This window comes from Dermacentor andersoni, chromosome 8 (assembly GCF_023375885.2).
Source record: "Dermacentor andersoni chromosome 8, qqDerAnde1_hic_scaffold, whole genome shotgun sequence".
Taxonomy (NCBI): Eukaryota; Metazoa; Arthropoda; class Arachnida; order Ixodida; family Ixodidae; genus Dermacentor; species Dermacentor andersoni.
This window is the reverse complement of record NC_092821.1, coordinates 26107598-26126537: the sequence shown is the minus strand read 5'-3', so window position 1 is coordinate 26126537 and position 18940 is coordinate 26107598. Positions and strand designations below refer to the sequence as shown.

At 45.9% G+C, this 18940-nt stretch overlaps 1 long non-coding RNA gene across 1 annotated transcript in view; it reads left to right on the top strand.

Moving 5' to 3' along the window:
* Positions 1 to 18940, top strand: part of LOC126526283 (uncharacterized) — a 54171-nt gene that overhangs the window by 15466 nt on the left and 19765 nt on the right. The window contains exon 2 of the long non-coding RNA XR_007598486.3: positions 11506 to 11568. This is a non-coding gene — a long non-coding RNA (uncharacterized lncRNA). The remainder of the gene's footprint in view (positions 1 to 11505; positions 11569 to 18940) is intronic.

Here is an 18940-nt window from a genome sequence, read left to right as displayed (position 1 = left end):
ACAACACCGCGGTTTCCAGCGTCAGCAGCAGCGTGCGGCATTCGACGGGGGGCGGAGCTACAGCGCAATTTTAACCGACAATTACGTCGCTCCTAATTGAAAAAAAAAACCAAATTTTACCTACATGGTTTATAAGGTTCCCGCATCCGTATATGAGCCTCTTATTGAATTCGACAGACTCTTCAGCTTCCCTTGAATACATGTGGGTCCCGTCATTACTGTACGAAATCAAAAGGCAAAATTTTTAGCAAACGAAACAGGGCTTTGCTTGCTTCATAGTATCGCGAGAAGGTTATCGTACGTATAGCTCGTTCTTGCAACCGTCGTACTTGTTCAAGGTAGGAGTTACATGTCGAACCCCTAATTTATACACAGTACGAAAGGTGGCAGTCCACTAGAGTAAAGTAATAAATACGGAGTATTGAAACGTTAGTGTTCGCGACCTTGAACGAGGGCAAAACAACTAGAAGCTAATTTAGAGCAGACAGCATCTAGCTGAAGCTGCCAATTTAAGCAGCTGTATTGAAGGACACCAAGGTGGAGCAACGAGTCAGTAAGATAGAGGAAAAATTTATTAATACGCATTATTATTTCAATAATTGGAGCAGTATTATTTCGGGAGTGGAATACAATGCATTCAGTTTTACTAGGAATAATGGTAAGCTTGTTAGCAGTAAACTAACAAGCAATTTTGCCTAGTTCAGTATTAATTTTTTCTTCTATAGCTGAAATATTTTCACCAGTAATAATAAGGGCGGTGTCGTAAGCATGGTCTGGCGCGAAAACACGTCCGACCGAAGTAATTTGCGCCCCCTCTGTGTCGTGCGGGCTTACCCGCATATGTATTCGTACCGTTCATCTCTGCCACTATTGCCGGTCGTGAATCTGTCGCGCTCCTCGTCACGGGCCAGTGTCTCTTTGTTTGGCGACGACGTTTTGATCCTATTGTCGGAGCGCTTTGTTCGCTTGAGAGAATGCCGACGACTTTTAACCGAGCCAGCGGCTCCGTCTCTGCGGGCGGGGCAGCAAGGCTGACTGTTCGTTAGGATAAGGAAACGAGGCGCTATCGCTTGAATAATTAGCCCGGTTAGAGTGTGCCCATTATTTTGGATAGCGACTTCCTTCGTAAGACCCACCGCGGCCGACATTAAGAGTCCTCTCTCAGGCTTTTCGTTGACCCTCCTGCATGTGTTGGCATGGGGTGAGTGCCTGGCCCGCACGGCGCGCTAGATAAAGGCGCCGAGCCCTTTCTGCCGCAGACTGTAGCGTGGACTGTTGCGTCGTGCAGAGCTCAGGTAAGCGTGCCCGCGCGAGGTGGCATGTTCCATGTTAATCGGTCGTGCGGTAGGATTGCACCTCAAACGGAAATCTGACATGTTCGAAGTGCCGTTCAGCTATCGCGACCTGTTCATGGAAGACGCACGTTGCACTCCCCTTGTGCGCCACAAGATCGAGACTGCAGATACGCGTCCTTTGAAGTGTAACCCCAACTCTGTTAGCCTGTCCAAGAGACAGGCTATAGATGGTGTGCTTGACGAGGTGCTGGCCGCCGGTGTCGTAAGGCGTTGTTCATAGCCCCTGGGCATCCCCTTTCTGGCTCCGAAAAAAAGTGGTAGTTTCCGCCTTTGTGATCATTACCATTGACTGAACGCAATCACCCATAAAGATGCCTAACCATTAGCAATAATCGAGACAATTGTGGTCAGCCTAGGTTCAACGAAGTCTTTCACGACTCTGGTCGCTGCTAAGGGCTACTTACAAGTAGAGATGGAACCTGAGGGCCCAGGCAAAGGCCGCTTTCATGTGCCATCGTGTGCATTTTCAATTTGAGCGGAGGCTCGTTGCTCTGTGCAATGCTACAGCCACATTTCAGAGGCTAATATGTTCTGAGCGATGCCAAATGGCCCCATGCCATGTGCTACTTCGACGACATCGCGACCTACTCACGAACGTTTGAGGAGAGCATTCGTCACGCAGGAAACATACCTATGCGGGTCAGGTCAGCGGGCATGACGCTGAATCAGTCAAAGACGCATGTGGAGCCAACTCGAGTGCAGTAGTTTGGTTTCAATCTGGGGGGAGGCTCCATTGAGCCCATTTTAGAGGAGTTCCAGGCTCTTCTGAATTTTCTCGTTCCCAAAGACATACGCGGCCTCCGCCGCTTCATTGATATAGCGCATTTCTATTGGCCATTTATTCCATCTTGTGTGAGGCTAATAAAGCTGCTGGGGAAGTCTGCTGAGTGGGGAGGTACGGGAGCGACACAGGCGTGCCTTGATTTGTCCCGATCCATTGCCGAGACAGCGCGCCTCAGATTGCCTGATCTGACCGGGAAATTCGTCGTTCAGACTAACGCGAGTAACTTTGAATTGGGGGTTGACCTCCTTCAGGAATTCGATGGTGTCCCGCACCCTCGGACCTTTTGCAGTCGGGTGCTGCTTCCTGCAGAGAATTACTCCGTGGCGGAAAATGAGTGCTTAGCGACTGTGTTTGCACTGAGGAATCTTGACGTCTATATAGACGGCAAGAAATTTGTTATGCAGACGGATCACAACGCACTCAGCCGGCCCATGAGGCTTCGCATACATGCGGTTCACCTGGTGCACTGGACACTTCTAATACGCCACTTCGAGTTTTCAGTCCAGTACCGAAACGGCAGCATGAACGTCGTCGCAGACCCACTTTCGGGCGCGCCGGTTCCCTACCCGCTAGTGCCGGAAGCGAAAGACGGAAGCCGCCGCCTGTGCCAGCGGTAGGATACCCGAGGGAGAGAGGTAGGCCGTTTGACGACCGTCCTTGAAAGAGGAGACTACGGCGAAAGAGGTTTTCCGCTTTGTACTGCCAGGCGGTAACCAGAGTTTTCCCTCATTGGGGGCAATAGTTGTATACGAGACAAAAGTAGGCGTTGTGAAAAGATCGCCTGGCGCTAGCGGCAAGAACCGTTCACGGCTGTGCCGTTAGTGAATTCGTTGTCACCGCGCACGATGTTCTCGCTCGTGTGCAGACAGGGTTAGGCATCGAAGCGCAGCCAAGCACCGCGACACAGGAGAACGTCGTCGCAGACGCGCTTTCGCGTGCGCCGCTTTCCCACCTGGCTAGTGTCGGAGGCGAGCCTGGTGGAAGTAATGGAACCGGCTCGCCCTCCGATGAGACCGCGATTATAATACGCCGTGAAGAGCTTCTAGGAGCGCCGCATGAGGATTCATTTTGCAAGGAAATTACTGGTAGAGTAACAGAAACGGAGCACCATAACGTTGCTGGTCCAATGAGCGTAAAAGGGCCCGGGCTCATTTGTATTGTTGGCAGTTGCGAAGATTCCTACCTTCTGGAGCACGATGAGCTCGTACTAAGATATATGGCTACCAAGGATGAATCTATTCACCCGTTTAGGGTGGTGATAATAAAAAATCTGAGAAACCCACTTTTACGTTACGCTCACGATGGCTGGCTGGACCCGGCATGGACACTGTCTGGACACTTGGCTAGACACCTGAGTAGCTCAAAACTCTTTGCAGGACTCAGCCACACGCTCACCTCGCCCGGTATGAAATGGAACGTTTTGTGGTGTTGTCGGACTTGCCACCTTTGTCAGACGGTGAAATGTCGTGGTGGCCGTCCGCCGGGTTTAATGAAGCTGATTGACACTAAGCGGCGTTGGCAGTTTGCTGCCTGCAACTTAATGGGACATTTTCCAAAGTATATGCAAAGCTTTCAGTACCTCTTGGTAGTGGTCGAGCACTTTCAATTTCAATTCAGTTTAATTTTCATTGATAATAATTTGTACAAAGGAACTGTTGGGCCAGTAGCCGAAGGCTAGTGTAGTGTATATGTAGCAGCAGCCACGAAGTCAAGCGCATATCTAGGTATTAGTGATACAATCTAATACAGTTAAGTGGAAACATACAATTAAATACAATGCAAAAAGAAAACAGTGCGTATCAATCACTAGTAATAAAATAGAACTGTTAGGAGAACACATACAGAAGAAAAAAAAACAAAAAAAGAAATACCATAATATACTTAGAAGTAACCCATTTGTAATGGTCTGTGCTCAAGTGTGTAGGCTTTCTGAATAAATTCAAGAAGGATAATCTGGCACTGTATGAAAGAAGTGGAGAACCAGACTGACGGAAAATCGCGTACTTTTTGATAGGTATAACTTTTTTACAGCAGACACGACATGGTTGGCGATTGTTACCTCAGCAGGTACTGCATTCGAAATTTTGGCACCATGAAACTCAAGTAGTTGTCGACCATAAGTGTTACGAGTGATTGGTAGGTTTAAATTTATATTTGTGGCCCCCCTTCTATTACGGTTAGGTGAAATAAACAGGCTAAGTGATAATGAATGACTCCCACGTAAAATAGTGTTAATCAAAATGGGAACTTTCATTTCGCATTGCAGAGATAATGGGAATATACCGAGACGACCGAACAGCATGTCCCTATTATCATGTGGGCTTGTGTATGTTTTAATGCTCAAGGCCCTTCTCTGTAACCGAAAGACGGGATCTATGTTTGTTTTATATGCATCAGACCACGATTCGGAACAGTATATGATGTGACAGTGAAATATAGAAAAGTACACAACTTTGATTACGCTAAGGTCAAGATATTCTCTGCATTTTATTATTAAGTAGCAAGCCGAAGCTAATTTAGTGCATATACTAGATATACGTGGTCTCCAGTTCAAGTTGCAGTCCAATAATACCCCTAAATATTTTATGTGGTCGAGCTGTTCCACAGTTCCACGTAGAAGGTGAATTTGCATGCCTATTGTGTCACACTTGGAATAACGGCAGTTAAATACGTATTTTGTCTTATCTCTGTTTAGGGGTAATTTATTACATGCAAACCAAGTTGATATGTTTGATAACTCGCTGTTTATATTGTTCTGCAATACGCCAAGGGATTTACCTGAAAATAATAGCGTAGTATCGTCAGCGTACATAGCAACGTTTGATGACTTTAGTATTGATGGGAGGTCATTGACATATAGCGAGAACAATATGGGCCCCAAAACTGATCCTTGCGGAACTCCTGTAACCATACTAGTATACTGGGAAGCAAGGGAGCCAAATTTTACATATTGTTTTCGACCGTTTAGGTAGCTTGAAAAGAGGTCCATTGTAATTTCGTTCAAACCAGATGTTCGTGATTTTTTTAGAAGTATGGAATGACAGACCATGTCGAATGCTTTCTTTAAATCGAAAAATAGTCCTACGGCAAACTTGCTTTTATGTAGAGCTGTGTATATACTCTGGGTTAGTTCCAACACTGCTGATGACTTTGATCGATTGGCTCTGAAGCCATGTTGTAAATTTGTTAGAAGCTTCTTTTTGTTTAGGTAGTGCTTCAGTTGAGCCGCGATGACGTTTTCAAAAAAAGTATTTATTATGCTAAGCACAGAGATAGGCCGATAGCTTCCACGGTCATTGACGTCGCCGCTTAAGATATATACTTATATAATATAGTATATTCAGGTTATATGCCTCGGCTTATAGAGTTGTTCAGTATTTTAATGAGTACTGGCACAGTTAAATCCATATTGTCTTTCAATGCTTTTACGGTAGTGCTATCGTGGCCAGTAGCTTCGTAGCAAGGCATGCCTGATATAACTGAGGTTATGGTATGGTCGTCTACTTGGTCCAAGGAGAAACATTCATGGATGTTGGGGCAACCGTCATAGACCTCAGACACTGGCCAGGCGGCGCTGCGGAAAAACCCGTCACCATCGCAGCCTTGGCGCAAACTGAGTAGTGCAAGGAGAGCTGTCCGCAAGGGAAGGCGCATAGGCCACAATGGACCCTTCTCTTTCGCTTGTCTTGAGGCACGGTTTCCTAAAAATCAAGGACCTGGAAAGCTTCTTCCGCCCATCCACGCGTCGGAAAGGAAGCTCAGCAGGGCGAAGTACGTGTACAATATAAAATAAAGTCTCAAGTGTTGTTTGAGCGCACGTGCTACAACTCGCAAGTACAGAGAGCATCAGATTTGTCTATAGGCATATCACAATATAAGCATTTCAAATTGGTTCATATTGAATATGTCCTGAACATAATAAGTATCTCCTATATGTTTATGTATTTTATCGTAATGTTTTGTCTCGAAATTATTTACAGAGAGTAAATCCTTTCATAGCCTTTTCCAGGGCAGCAAACAGAAAACGTTTTCCAAGGCAGCAAACAGCGTGCGATCATCACGAAAGTAAGCTTCCTACAGTGCCTGCGCGCTCCATCTTTCTTTCTCGCAGGAGCTACAGCATCGCTCAGTACCTTTATTTGAACTTTTCGCAGACGCTTCGAGCAACAAGCGCGCACAAATAAATGTAAATAAACGCGACATTTTTTTCTTTACACACGTGTGTTACTTCGCAATTACTCATCCAGTGCTTCTACAGCAACTTTATTGCTCACATTTGAAAAACGCAGTCGAGCAGGCTCAGCACATTGCAAAGCGTGCTTGTTGTATCGGCCCAGGACATACAAAATACCGAAAGTAGAAATGAGCTCGCGATACAACGATGCTATAGAAAAGGATTTTGAATTCATAAATGAACCAAAATGTTTGGTTAAGCTGACCTGCCAAATCTCTCCGTTCCACTTGTTGAGTCAAGCGGAGGCGGACGTCTGTTAAAAGCTGTAGATATCGATGGCACATAAGCAGCATGGTTCGCAACGTAGTTTTTTTCTGTTACCAACGAAGTGGCGGCTGCAGATTCTTGAGTTTTCGCTTGGTTACCACGGTCCTCTATCATAGCTACACAACAAAATTACAGAAGAACAAAATTGTCGCACTTTCTCATGCGAGCCGCTGTGTTGTGGGGAATGCAAGTAACCCGATTACCCAACAGGTTGAACGGCCCGTATCCAGCGCTCTCGCCTTTCCCCTTCATACGATCGCGATGGAAGTCGGTAAAACTCAACGTTGTTATTCCGTCCTTAACGTTCATGGCAATTTACAACGCAACAGTAGCGTCGATTGCGGCGTTTCTTCGTAGCCCGCGGAGCTATCGCGGTTGCCGTCGTTTCCACCATCAGTCTGAAGAGTGCAAGCGCTTTATGGCAGTTCGGCGGCGCGTCCGACTAGCGTAGAAAATCATAACTCTCTGTCTGGGTGTTAAATGCGCAAAACACTCACAATATAGACCAAATTCTAGTTAAATCGTCCTTTCACAGTCGCTATCTGCATAGGCAACTTAGCAAGGGAGTCGGGCTTCGCACTACTCAATTACTGCCTCTTCGCACCGGCAGGTGTCGCTACGCGTCTTGCAAAACTCCAGAGTCTGAGATCCATTGCTTTCAGTAACTGGAATACGCTCAGCTAGCTTTGGACCAATGCTGGTAAAGTACGCATTAAAGGTGTCGGTGCACTTGGCATCGACATGTTCAGGGGTGATCGGTTTTGTATTTGGGTTATCAATTACTCCTTTTATCATTTCCCACATTTTTTTATTGCCTTGCGCTTGTTGTGTTCAGAAGGCGTTTTATTGTTTTTTCCGCCTTCGGATAGGAGCTACTCCGTGGTTAGGAGACATTCCAAAATTTTTCATATAATACGTGTTACCTCGCTGTTCTTTTTTCGATTTTTGGTACCACCACTCCTTTTCTTTTATTGCTGCAAGTATCGTGTTATTCATCCACGGGCACAAAGGTTCCTCGTATTTGTTTTGTTTACATGTGGCACACTGAGATATCATGTGTGCTAACGCATTTGCATAGTTTGCGCATTCGATATGAGTGTCACTGCTAAATTAATCTTGAAATTGCTTTTCCCAAATTTTTTGCCTAAGTATTTTGTAAATAATGCTGCGATTTGCCAAGATGGTCGTTTTTACAATGATATATTTTGCGCTGTGCAAAAGCGTCAAAATAGGGCACTGGTAGTGAGGCTTGTATCGTATACGCCAGAATGTGTGTTATTACTGTTGCACAATATATGGTCTATAGTTGTAGACGCACTTGGTGGCAACCTAGTAGGTTCATGGATTGTATTCTTAAAACTGTAGGACTCCAGTAGGTGCGAGTATTCACAATTCATGTATTTGCTAATATCAATGTTAAAGTCACCGACAACAATGATGGTACCATAGCTCTTAGTAATTAGGGTGGAAAGGATAGATTCCAACGATTGATAAAAAAGGGGTAGACTAGAGCTTGGTGGCCAGTATATTGTACCAACTATACGTGAATCTAAAAGAACAAAGACAGATTGAACCGTACTGCTACTAATTTCAGTATCGGCGATTATCCTAAATGGTACCGCCTGCTTGATTAGTAGAGATACTCCGCCACTACGCGATACTGCATTCCTGGGAAGTGGGTGGACGTTTTCCCGCTCCGCAAGGAGAGGGCCCAGGCAGTGTCGGAAGTCTTCAGGCGCTGATGGAAGTTTTCAGGCGCGTTGGATTTCCGAAGCGTTTGAATAATCACAGTGCGTGTTACTTCAGTTTCCAGCTGTTTCGCGTAACTCGTACAGTCCTTCAGATCGAGCAGCGCCAAAAATCGCCCTACCACCCCCAATCCTACCTCACGGAACGCTTTAATCGCACTGTGAAGTCAATCCTCACAGATTTTGCCAAGAGCCAGAAGGATTGAGCAGATCACGCGAACGTAAGATAAAGGACACGCAATATGAATTAAAGAACCTCAGAGAGGACCTTTCGCAAATATTAAAACGAAACGAGGAACTGAAAGTTGAAAATGCCAGAATATTGCGCAAGATCGCGGTGGTCGAGCAGTACCAGCGTTAACACAATTTGGAAATTAAAGGTGTTTCTCATAATAAAGAACCGCTTGAGGCTGTTAGGAAGATTGGTGTAATTGTGCACGAAGAGGTTTCTGAAGAAGGCACCGATATATGCCATAGAGCTGCCGCTAATCTACATGACGTAAGCAACATAATTTCTCGATTTGTACGAAGAATGAAGAGGAATGCCTTGTTGGAGCAAAGCAAAGAAACTCAGAATTCACAGTATGGCACTAGGTAGTCGGGGGTCCTCTCCAGCGTACGTGAATAAACACTTAAGATAGGGTAAACAATTGAAAGGGAAGCGAACTGGAAGTTTGCTTGGACAACAGGTGGAAGGTATTCGTTCGCCTAAATTAATGTTCGGTGGTGCTGAAAATAACCGCTGATTTTGATCGAGATAACATGACCATAGAGATGGAGTACATAAACCCAGCAATGCTGCCAGTAATGACACTGTAGTGTTGCTGTGTAAATGGATAACGGCTGTTACTGTGTGCTGTTTTTACCTGGCGCTGCGTTGCGTTCTATGGCGTCATGCTAAACTGCCCAGCGATTGGGTTGTGAGCCGTGACGTTGGGAAGAAGCCTTGACTGGAGAGCGTCGTCACGGTGCGCGGGGCGTCGAGCAGGGGGAGGGATGGACGCCGGTCACGAGAGGCAGGCGGCAAGTTACGTGAGCGACCATCTCTTTGAGTCCCCGCCCCCCTTTCCCAGCCTTGGAACACCCACGTGTTATGCCAGCTTGCGTAAGTGTGGTTTGCCGAGTGGCTCTGCGTTCCGCGAACACCCACGTGTTATGCCAGCTTGCGTAAGTGTGGTTTGCCGAGTGGCTCTGCGTTCCGCCGTTGCGGTAGTCGCAGGTTCTCGGAGCGCCACATTCTACGTGTCCGAACGATCGCTGAGCAGAGTTCGTGGCGGGAAGCGCTATAAGCATTGTCTGCGAACACATCTCGCCCCGCATGTGCGAACCATTGTTCGATGCGGCGTGGAACCTGCTGTCCACCGACATCGGGGGCGCCGAGTGTGCGCTGTGCGTTTAGGTGCAGTTTGTTATGTACTGGCGTAATGTTCTAACCAATAAATGCATGAACTGTCCTGGACGTCTCACGATCCTAGGAGAGAACTCTGTACGTACCGCCTAGCCGATCAGGCCTTTCTGCTTGGTGCTCGAACTTGCGGTGGGCTTATCGCAGTACGGCGTCGTGTCACGTCGTGAGGTCCCCCTTCCGAGGCCAATTACCCACGCCGTGGGGGAGGCGTAGAGTAAGCCCACAATGTCCACGGTGTCAGTGCCGGAGCAGGTGCCAGGGTCTCTGAGTTGGGTCCAGACAATTGGCATTGTGGTAGCTGAAGCCGAATGAGCGGACCTCTAAGTCAAATGGCCATAACATGTCCTCTGCGAAGCTTCGTTATAGGATAGTGATGTACGCCGCAACTACACCATGATGTTGCGGGGAGATCTACAGAAAAGGGGGTTTGTTTGTGGTATGTACAAAAAAGGCTAAACAACAAAGATGACGGATGATAGACCTCACTTGTCCTCATGTCCGCTCAGCTGTTTAGCATCCTCTTATATATCTGCAGAACTGGTTCATAATAATATAGAGAAATTAATAATTGTGCTTGTTTGCTTATAAGGTTCCTCTAATGCCCCTACTACGGACATTAGTGCCATCCGAACGTGCTGAGTGCAAAGTACTTCAATCCGTATATGCATGGTTGAATTTAAAACAGGTAAATTAGAAATGGGTTTTTCACAGCGCCACTGATTAAGGCATAAGGCACAAGATTACCTAGAGCAAATCACTATGCTTACATAGAATTTTGGAAAGAGCGAAACAGAAAAATAGACAGAACGCATTACTCACGATGCCAACAAATGGTACAGGACAAACTTTAGAAAAGTATCGCAGGTTTTCTGAAGAGCAATCTGAGGCACCATATACAATAGTTGCACCGTCGTTACTCGCTCGGCAGAAATCTCGGCCCCGAATATTCGTGGCTACACATTCAAGCATCGAACACGAGGCATGTTATCGTAAACACTGAAAATAGTTCCATAATTGCGGTTGCCTCGCGACGGACCTTTCCAGACGCAAGGCCTTTTGGGACAGGTCGCCCCCGTGGTCCAATGTGGACGCTTGCATTGCGTGGCAGGCATCTTTCACCATTCCTACGCTGTTAATATTTGGGGTGCGAAAAGAAAAAAAAGAAAACAGTGCATGTGGGAGCAAGCAAGCGAGCAAGCCGAAGGAAAAGTGTCGCAGCGCCCCATATGCTATACTGCTACAATAATGAAAGGCTAAGAGGGGGCCACAAAAAGAGGCTTACCAGAGTACGAAACAACTCGCGCTGCTGAAAGAGTCCAAGCGAACGTATAACTCAGGCCATTATTTTCGATTGATGTGCAAGAATTATTGCCGCATGTGGCAAAACGGGGGTCCAATGTCGAAATTATCGGCAGGCCACGGTAGTACAAGCGATGGAGAGCGGCAAAGCACAACTGCGGCATGCCTCATAATCGTATTGTCACGGCTGAGCGATGACGGCAACTGATGAACTGCGTATGAATGAACGCTCGAACTAGCTTGGGCCGGATAACCACAGAATTTAATTTCGGTTTAGCTTTAGCATTACCTTGAAGTGATTTGCATCATATGCGTGCAGACTGTGCACATTGCTGAAATTGTGTGGGGTGTCTGAGTTCTCCCAATTCAGTCTGACTGCTTTCCATCTCCTTCTTCTATCTCAAATACAGCCAGCCGCGTTCCTGGGTGACCTAAAGGAATGCAAGAAGGCTAAGCCGGCGCCGGGCACGAGGGTGAGTTTGCTGTTTTGCTCTATGCTTACATTATTGTCACGGTGGCCCGGCAAAGCTAATAATATTCTAGTTTTAAGTGGTCCACATAGAGGCGACAACGTCAATTCTCGTGCTTACCGAGCTTCTCGCGCAGTCGATGTCTTGCGGAGTTGCACGCTTTGTTCGGCGAAGTAACCATGCACCGAAGCGAGAGCTTTCTCAAAAGCAGGAATGGTTGGGCAAATTTTTACGGCTGATTCGTTGGCTATCTAAAGAGCGGAATAATAATGCTAATAATAATCACAACATTCACGAGGTAAGTGGTAGTACACAGAATGAGCGCTGAGCTGGTACGTAGCTTGTGATATCATCTCAGCGTCGGCCTTCGTGCGAAGTTGCGGGACTTGAAGCTGGCTGTTCACAAGTCATAAGCACTGACCTCTACTAAAATTGCTGGTGGCGCATCGCCGCTACCCAACACTCTAAGAAAAAAGAGAGTAAAAAGTGAGTCACGGCTACTTGACTCTCTTTTTTCTTATAAAGACCCATTTTCGCGTGGGTAGAGTCACAAAACAAGAGTCAACATTTGTGTATGGGTCGTTTGACTCTTAATAGCACGCGAAGAGTCATCGTGGAAGATCGCGGCTCCTCTGATATTCGAGAGGAGTCTGGCGAGAGAAAGATTAAAATGCTGGAGAACAAATACCAGATAACGTCTTCTGTTTTAGGCAGGCCCTCGGGTTCCTGTCCTGGTTGTAATGCGGTGTATCATTCTTTCGTCCTTGTCATGTTCAGCAATTACATCGAACTCTAAATATCGGTTTTGCTTGAACATGTTTGTTAATATCTCACACGCTTAAGCGATAGCTGGCTTCCTATGCTAAGGAAGATCCGGATTTGGCACACTGGATTCTGCCCATAAGTAAATCAGAAAAAAAAAGAATTGGCTACTAAAGAGATCACAGCAACGAGATAAGTTCATTAGGCGCACTCAACAGTGTCGATTGTAAATGTAATTGCGCTATGTAAAATTAAATGTTGAGGATTTAGGTTCCAAAATCAAGATCTTGTTATGAGGCGCACGGTAATGGAAAACTGCAGATTTATTTTCAGCAGCTCGAGTTATTTAACGTGATGCACACTATACGCGCGTTTTCGCATTCTGCCCCCATTGGAATGCGAGTGCTGCGGTTGTGAGATTGGACCCATGACCTCGAGCTCAGCAGCGCAACACCAAAGCCGCTGGGCTACCGCAGTGCGTTGCGTTCCGCGACCAGAAACAAATATTAGCGTACGCAGCACTGCTTTTGAACCCCCTAGAAATGTAAAAACAAAAATGTAGCAGTTTCCTCCCAATGCTGCATGAACCACTGCACGAACAACTGCACGAACCTAGGTTCGTAGTTTCATCGCCTGAATGAACTGTAGTAAACAATGGCTTACTCCGTAAATTAGCAAGCACGGGGTCGCGCGCGCACATGACAGCGCCGAACACTGTGACAGCGGTGAACACTCGCTGTCACAGCGTCGGCGTGATGAAGGGCGCGAACAGAGCGGACAGAACGCTTCTGCTGCCTCGGCCTTCAAAGCGTTTCCGAAACTTGAAATGGCGCTATAGAAGCGCCCTCCCTCTCTCCCCCACCCCCCCTTGCTTTGCACCCATCGGAAATTATCTCCTAGACAGAGCGAGAGTGACGCCAGACCGGGCTAGAGCAACGGCCAGAGGAGGAGCGTGCTAAACCAGCGCCTCCTTTCCCCGGCTAGCGCGCGTTTTATCACGTGACCACCTATAGCTAACACCCATCCAGGCACTATACGTCCCGGCTCACCCTCGCACACTTCCTTTAACGCGCACAGCTAACGGCGCAGGATAGGATCTTATCGCACTTGACTATATAAGTAAGCTCACGGCAACACCGACAGATATATTTCGGCGGTTGTGTCCATATAGTTGCTATCGCAAAATTCGCAATAAATAGAAAACTTTACTAAGCACCAACCACGCTGCTTCTCCATACGTCGTGATAGAGCGGTGAACTGTAGTTCTAGAAAATGTGTTGGTAAATCTCCGTCAAATGATTAGGCTCGCATTTGGTGACAGCGGCACACAGTCGCAAGAACTTGTGGAGGAAATACCGGATTCTGGCAGCTTCAGGTGCACTAGATCGTTCAGTAACATGGGCGGCTTTGTAGTTCTACCTTACATCAGAGCAAACTGCACTCGACAGAAATCAAGGGCAGCCGCACCGTTATATCTAAGCAAATTAAGGACAATTACGACGCGTCTTCACACTTCGAGCACGCTCCGACAGCCCAACGATAGATACTTCAAACGCAACCACACTCGGACGAGCAAATCTTGCTTCTGCCAAGTGAACGTAGCGGGTATTTCAAGACGCTTGTTAAATTCATGGCTGTTTCATTCGTGAGCATTACTTAAGTGACGTAAAATTATCAGTGCGCAAACAGTTTTTATCTCAACGCGAGGAAACAAAACCGAAACTAGCGAACTGTTTTGCGCAGTTGTGCAGATACAAAATGATCCAAAGCCGAAGCCGTCAATAGCATGACGCCATTTTACAGTTGCGCTGCATCACGCGAGTACGTTGTCGTTGAGCGTGCGTCTATTTGTCGTACAAAAATCCCTCACGTGACCTGATCCTAGGTGCCTAGGGACAGCATGGTTTAGGGATTTTTGAGAAGGCGCGATGCTGGCGCCGAGCGACGCCTTGGCGTGTTCGACCTCGGCGTGATCGTTCTCTCGACCACGCATTGTTCAAAATTGCTCATGAGATTGTACGTGCGTTGCTTGTGTGTTGGTTGTAGGTTCTGTGTTACTTGGCGGAAAGCCGTGAGTAGTGGCGGTGCGACAGTGCGTCTTTGGCCTCGGTGAGCTCTGGCAGTACAGAATCTGCGTTGTGTGTGCCGTGCTTTCTTGAGAATCCAGCGGTGGTGACAATTGAAATATTGAAGTGGCATAGCGCCTCGGCAGCAAAGTTCTGCGAACCGCGATGTGGCGTCGCCGTGTCCGACTTTGCTTAACGGTCATCGATGGATGTGCTGCTCGCTGCAAGTCATGTAAATGCAACTGCGTCGACCGCCCACTGTTCAGCGCTGAATATGTGTTTGGTGTGCTGTGCTTGAAACGAGTGGTGCAGCCGTGCAGCGGAGGAGCAGAGTGGGTTAGGGGCTCCGTTTGCGCGTTCACAGACATTTGTTCCCGTCTTGGTCTCATTAGCGGCTGTCGCGGGATTGTGGTGTGCTAGCTCCTTGCCTGGTATGAAGTTTACGACGCTAACACACAGCATGTTCACGTTGTTTCGCGCTATATGTCATTTGCATGACGGCCGAGTTGAAAACGAGACTTGTCTGTGTTCTTTGCGTTTTGTGTGTTGTAAATTACTTTCTATTGTGGAAGTTCTGGGAGTCTTATTACGCAAGGAGTGCGAACGTAAACATAAACACATGTGTGTCTGAAATTTTGAATTACCCATAATACCTTTTACAACTGATAAGTGGGCTACACGGCCTGTGTGAATCAGCTACCATATGTTGCGACGCTCTTGCGTGTGGTAGACTGGTGCATGGTGCGCGTTTATTTCTGTACTGTTGTGAAAACCATTTGTTTATTCACTCAATACAAATGTACGGCTTCTTTGCCGCAGTACATTTTAGTTAGGCGGTGAAGTATACTAAAAGTGGGAGGGGGCCGCTATCAGCCAGCATAGTATGTCCACTTAGGCGACCTGAGAGACGGCGGGTGCGCGAGTGTATATTTAAATAACTCTTATTGTGTCCAGTGACAGTGGCCCCTTTTCACTTTTAGTACGCTTTACCGCGAAATATTAGTGTTTTGCGAGAAAAATAATCGTAAAAAGCCTGATTTTGCAACGTTTCTTTTGTAGCTTGCTACACCGCAATACAGGGGTCTAAATAAGCATCGTGCAGTAAAGCATATTAAGAGTGTAAAGGACACATAGGTTTACACTGTGCTCATTATTTTCAATTGCGACATAATTTGCAAGTGCATCTGTGCTTGTGGTAAGCTTCATTGACAATCCTTTGTACATTACAAATTCATATTGCAGGGAAGCTTACTAAAGCACATTCACCATTTTGTAACATTATTCACCTTCAATGGAGGAGCACAATGTGGTTTCATGCCCATGATTTGGCTCGACTGCACATTCTCTTTGAGAATTGATTAGTTGTTCATAAGTGCACTAGTACTTTACTGTAAACTGGAGGGCTCAAGTTGATATGGAAGCACAATTTTTATTAAGGGGACAAGATGTTGCCGAGATGGTTGCAGCACATCTTTTTTTTTCTTCCAGGCACCTTTGCTGCTTGAAGCTTCCATTGCAGTGTTTCGAGCCTCTTTGAACCAGCACATAGTGTATATATAAAAATTGGACACTGATTGGGGACATCACCTAAGTTCATGCCTATCTATAGTAAAAGGATGTAGCACGACCAGACAAAATAAAAGAAGGGGGTGGGCTGCAGCAATACTAAGTGTTAAATGGTGCTTTATCCTTTCCCTTGAGTTTTGTTTTTGTGCTTTTTATGGATCCTCCGCGCTAACTACGCGAGTGCCGAACTTGAGCTTGTTGGTTCAAGTCTCATGGTTGTTACTAACAGAGCTGTGCGATAAAGAAACAAGGGCTTGGACGCATCCGTTCACCTTGCTTGCCTCGTGGTGCTGCTTCATAAGCACCGTGAGCATCCAGGCCGACTAGGAAGGGCAGTTTGTTGCAATTGCTTCTGAACTTTATTGCCACCAAACCAACAGTGCTCTCAATGACAGCTTTTGGACAGTAGAATGCTTGCACCCAGCAAAGTCTTAAGAAGGAAGCATTCAGGATGTGCAAAATAGGCTTTTGAAGCTGGCAGCATTACTGAAGGGGCTTTGCCCATCTGCCCTCTTTACGGATACACAAAGATGATTTCCTCTTTAAGAGGGATTGTTTCAGAGGTCATTACATGGCAAGAGTGTTGGGTGTTTAGTAGCTTGTCTTTGCCCACTGTTAATAATCTGTTCCTTCTCCAGTGCCAATGTGAAGTGCCTACTTTTTGGGCAAAATGTGCTCTCCATGCATGCATTCTTAGCTTGTAAAGACGTCTATTACCCCTTGCCTCAAGCTGGTCCTTGCTGATGTCACCCAAGAAGGCATTGGGGAGTATGGTAATGTACACTTACAAAACACTGTTGATACCAGTGAAACCAAATTAATGGAGCTGCTGTTCTTTTTTGTCCACTCCATCCTGGTTAGTTACAATAAGCAATGCAATAAGCAATGTCCGAACAGAAGGCATATGTAGTTGGTCGTGCACAGCCTGCGCACTAAGACTTGTTGGCATGTTATGTCCTTAGCACAGTGTTTATATGTAAAAACCTTCTGATGTGTTGATGACTTCCTTCTCTTTATCATACTTTGCCTGATGGAGCCAGCAAGTGGGTCAACCATATTTTCAACAGGCTTCCCACTAGTTTTCCCAGAGTCTCCTTTACCAGGGTGCTGCTCATAGATATTTGTTTTCATGACTTTGCACTGCACTTCAACCATGGCCACACCTGCTAAACCTATAGCATGCGATCAAAAAAGTGCTATACATCATGTTGCTCCAAACTCGTGACATATGCTACAAGGCCTTGAGGAACACCCTCATTTATTTACGCCCTCATCATACTGTACGAAGCTTCGCATGATAAGTGCAATGATTAACATCTGCTGGTTTTTCAGTGTTATTCCTGTCCAATTTGCTGAAAGCTATGCCGAGTGTTTCAAATGCAAAAGACTGCTGGCGGACAAGAAGTGCATAAAACAAGGGTCGCTATAACCACATATGTCTCACAAAATGAAAGAAGGGCACTGAGTGTACAGGCGGTTTACATCATATCCAACAAGCTTGGTTCTCCCTCTGCAGGTAGGTCAACTCAACTTGCCCCGAAGACATGGCCTGTGACAAACTATGTGCCAGATGTTGTGTCCCCTGCAAAGCTCAAGATGTGTACAAGATCCTGACACCCTGCAGCAGCTTCTATACTGGGCAAACAGGTCACTATAAAAACGACTGCCTTTACTAACATGCAAATAACATGAAAACAGGCAGAAATTTGGCTATTCATTGGCCCCAACTGCAGGTGCAAGCTACTCTTCCACCAGGTGTGTGTTGTTCACAAGAACTGGAGCTATACAAATGCAGATAACAATGATGTTTGAAAGTAGTAGAGTTGCACTATATTCTGCACAAGCAGTGCTACCTGCACCGCAGGTACCTTATAGCCACAATTTATGGCTGCACCACCATGCAAAGGCACTATTCTTGAATTAACTTCTATTTATTATATTTATGGTGGCCATATATTGCAAATGTCACATATGTCATGCCACCAGCAGTGGGTAGCAATCTTTCAAGCTTGGGTGACAGAGGCAAAACAGCAAAATGCTACAATCACACTCAAATGTAAAACAGCCTTGGACACAAAAAACCGACATCATATTGTACAGAATGAAAGGGCAAGACTCCATCTAAGAACAATCTATGGCACCACATACTTGACATGGTGTAAAAAATGTTGACATGCCCTACCCATAAAGAAAAAGCAACAAACACAGAAAACACGCCTTAAAATGCAATGTGCAGAATCTGAAAACAAGAAAAAACAACCCGAAAAAGGTTTCGCTAAGTCTTTCAACGATTAAAATTGTCAAACTGTCTCATCACTTCTTAATGAACCTGCAGAGCTGAAAAGGAAGGAAGGAAAGCCCAATAGCAGGGCTGCAGAAAATGTCACCGAATAAATATACTTTGCTTACCAACGACACCTGTGGTTTAGTTGTGGTCTGTGTATAAAATAATTGTGTATAAGCTTTTCTTGTTTAGAATGGTTTAGCGGATAGGGCAAAAATGACCATCAGAGCACCAGGTGTATGCATAGTGTACGCACAAAAAGCCACTACTATCTTACTTTTATTTTTTTTCTCTCTACTACTATTCATGAGTATATAAGTGCCTTAATAGCACTGCTAACATCCTACTGCAAAACGCAATATTGGGCAAGTTGTGGCATAAGGAAAAATGCAGTTTCACTCATAATGTGAAACAATGATGCAGTAGCTGGTGAAATATGCGCGGGAAGCTTGCTTAATGCAGTGTTTGTTGAAGTAAACACTTGCCAATGCAAGTCGGTAATCTCCTTAAAAAAGTCAAATAAGTAAGAGTCGTAATTATTTGTACGAGTTGTGCTTCCCAGTGTTGAAGTGGAAAGACTCGGATTTTCTTCCTCCTCTTTCATATCCGGACTTGGCCACTGGTCTACACCAAAACAGCCTTTTAGCTTCTTACTGCTGAATTCATTTTGGTTTTCTCAAATCTCTATTTGGGCTAC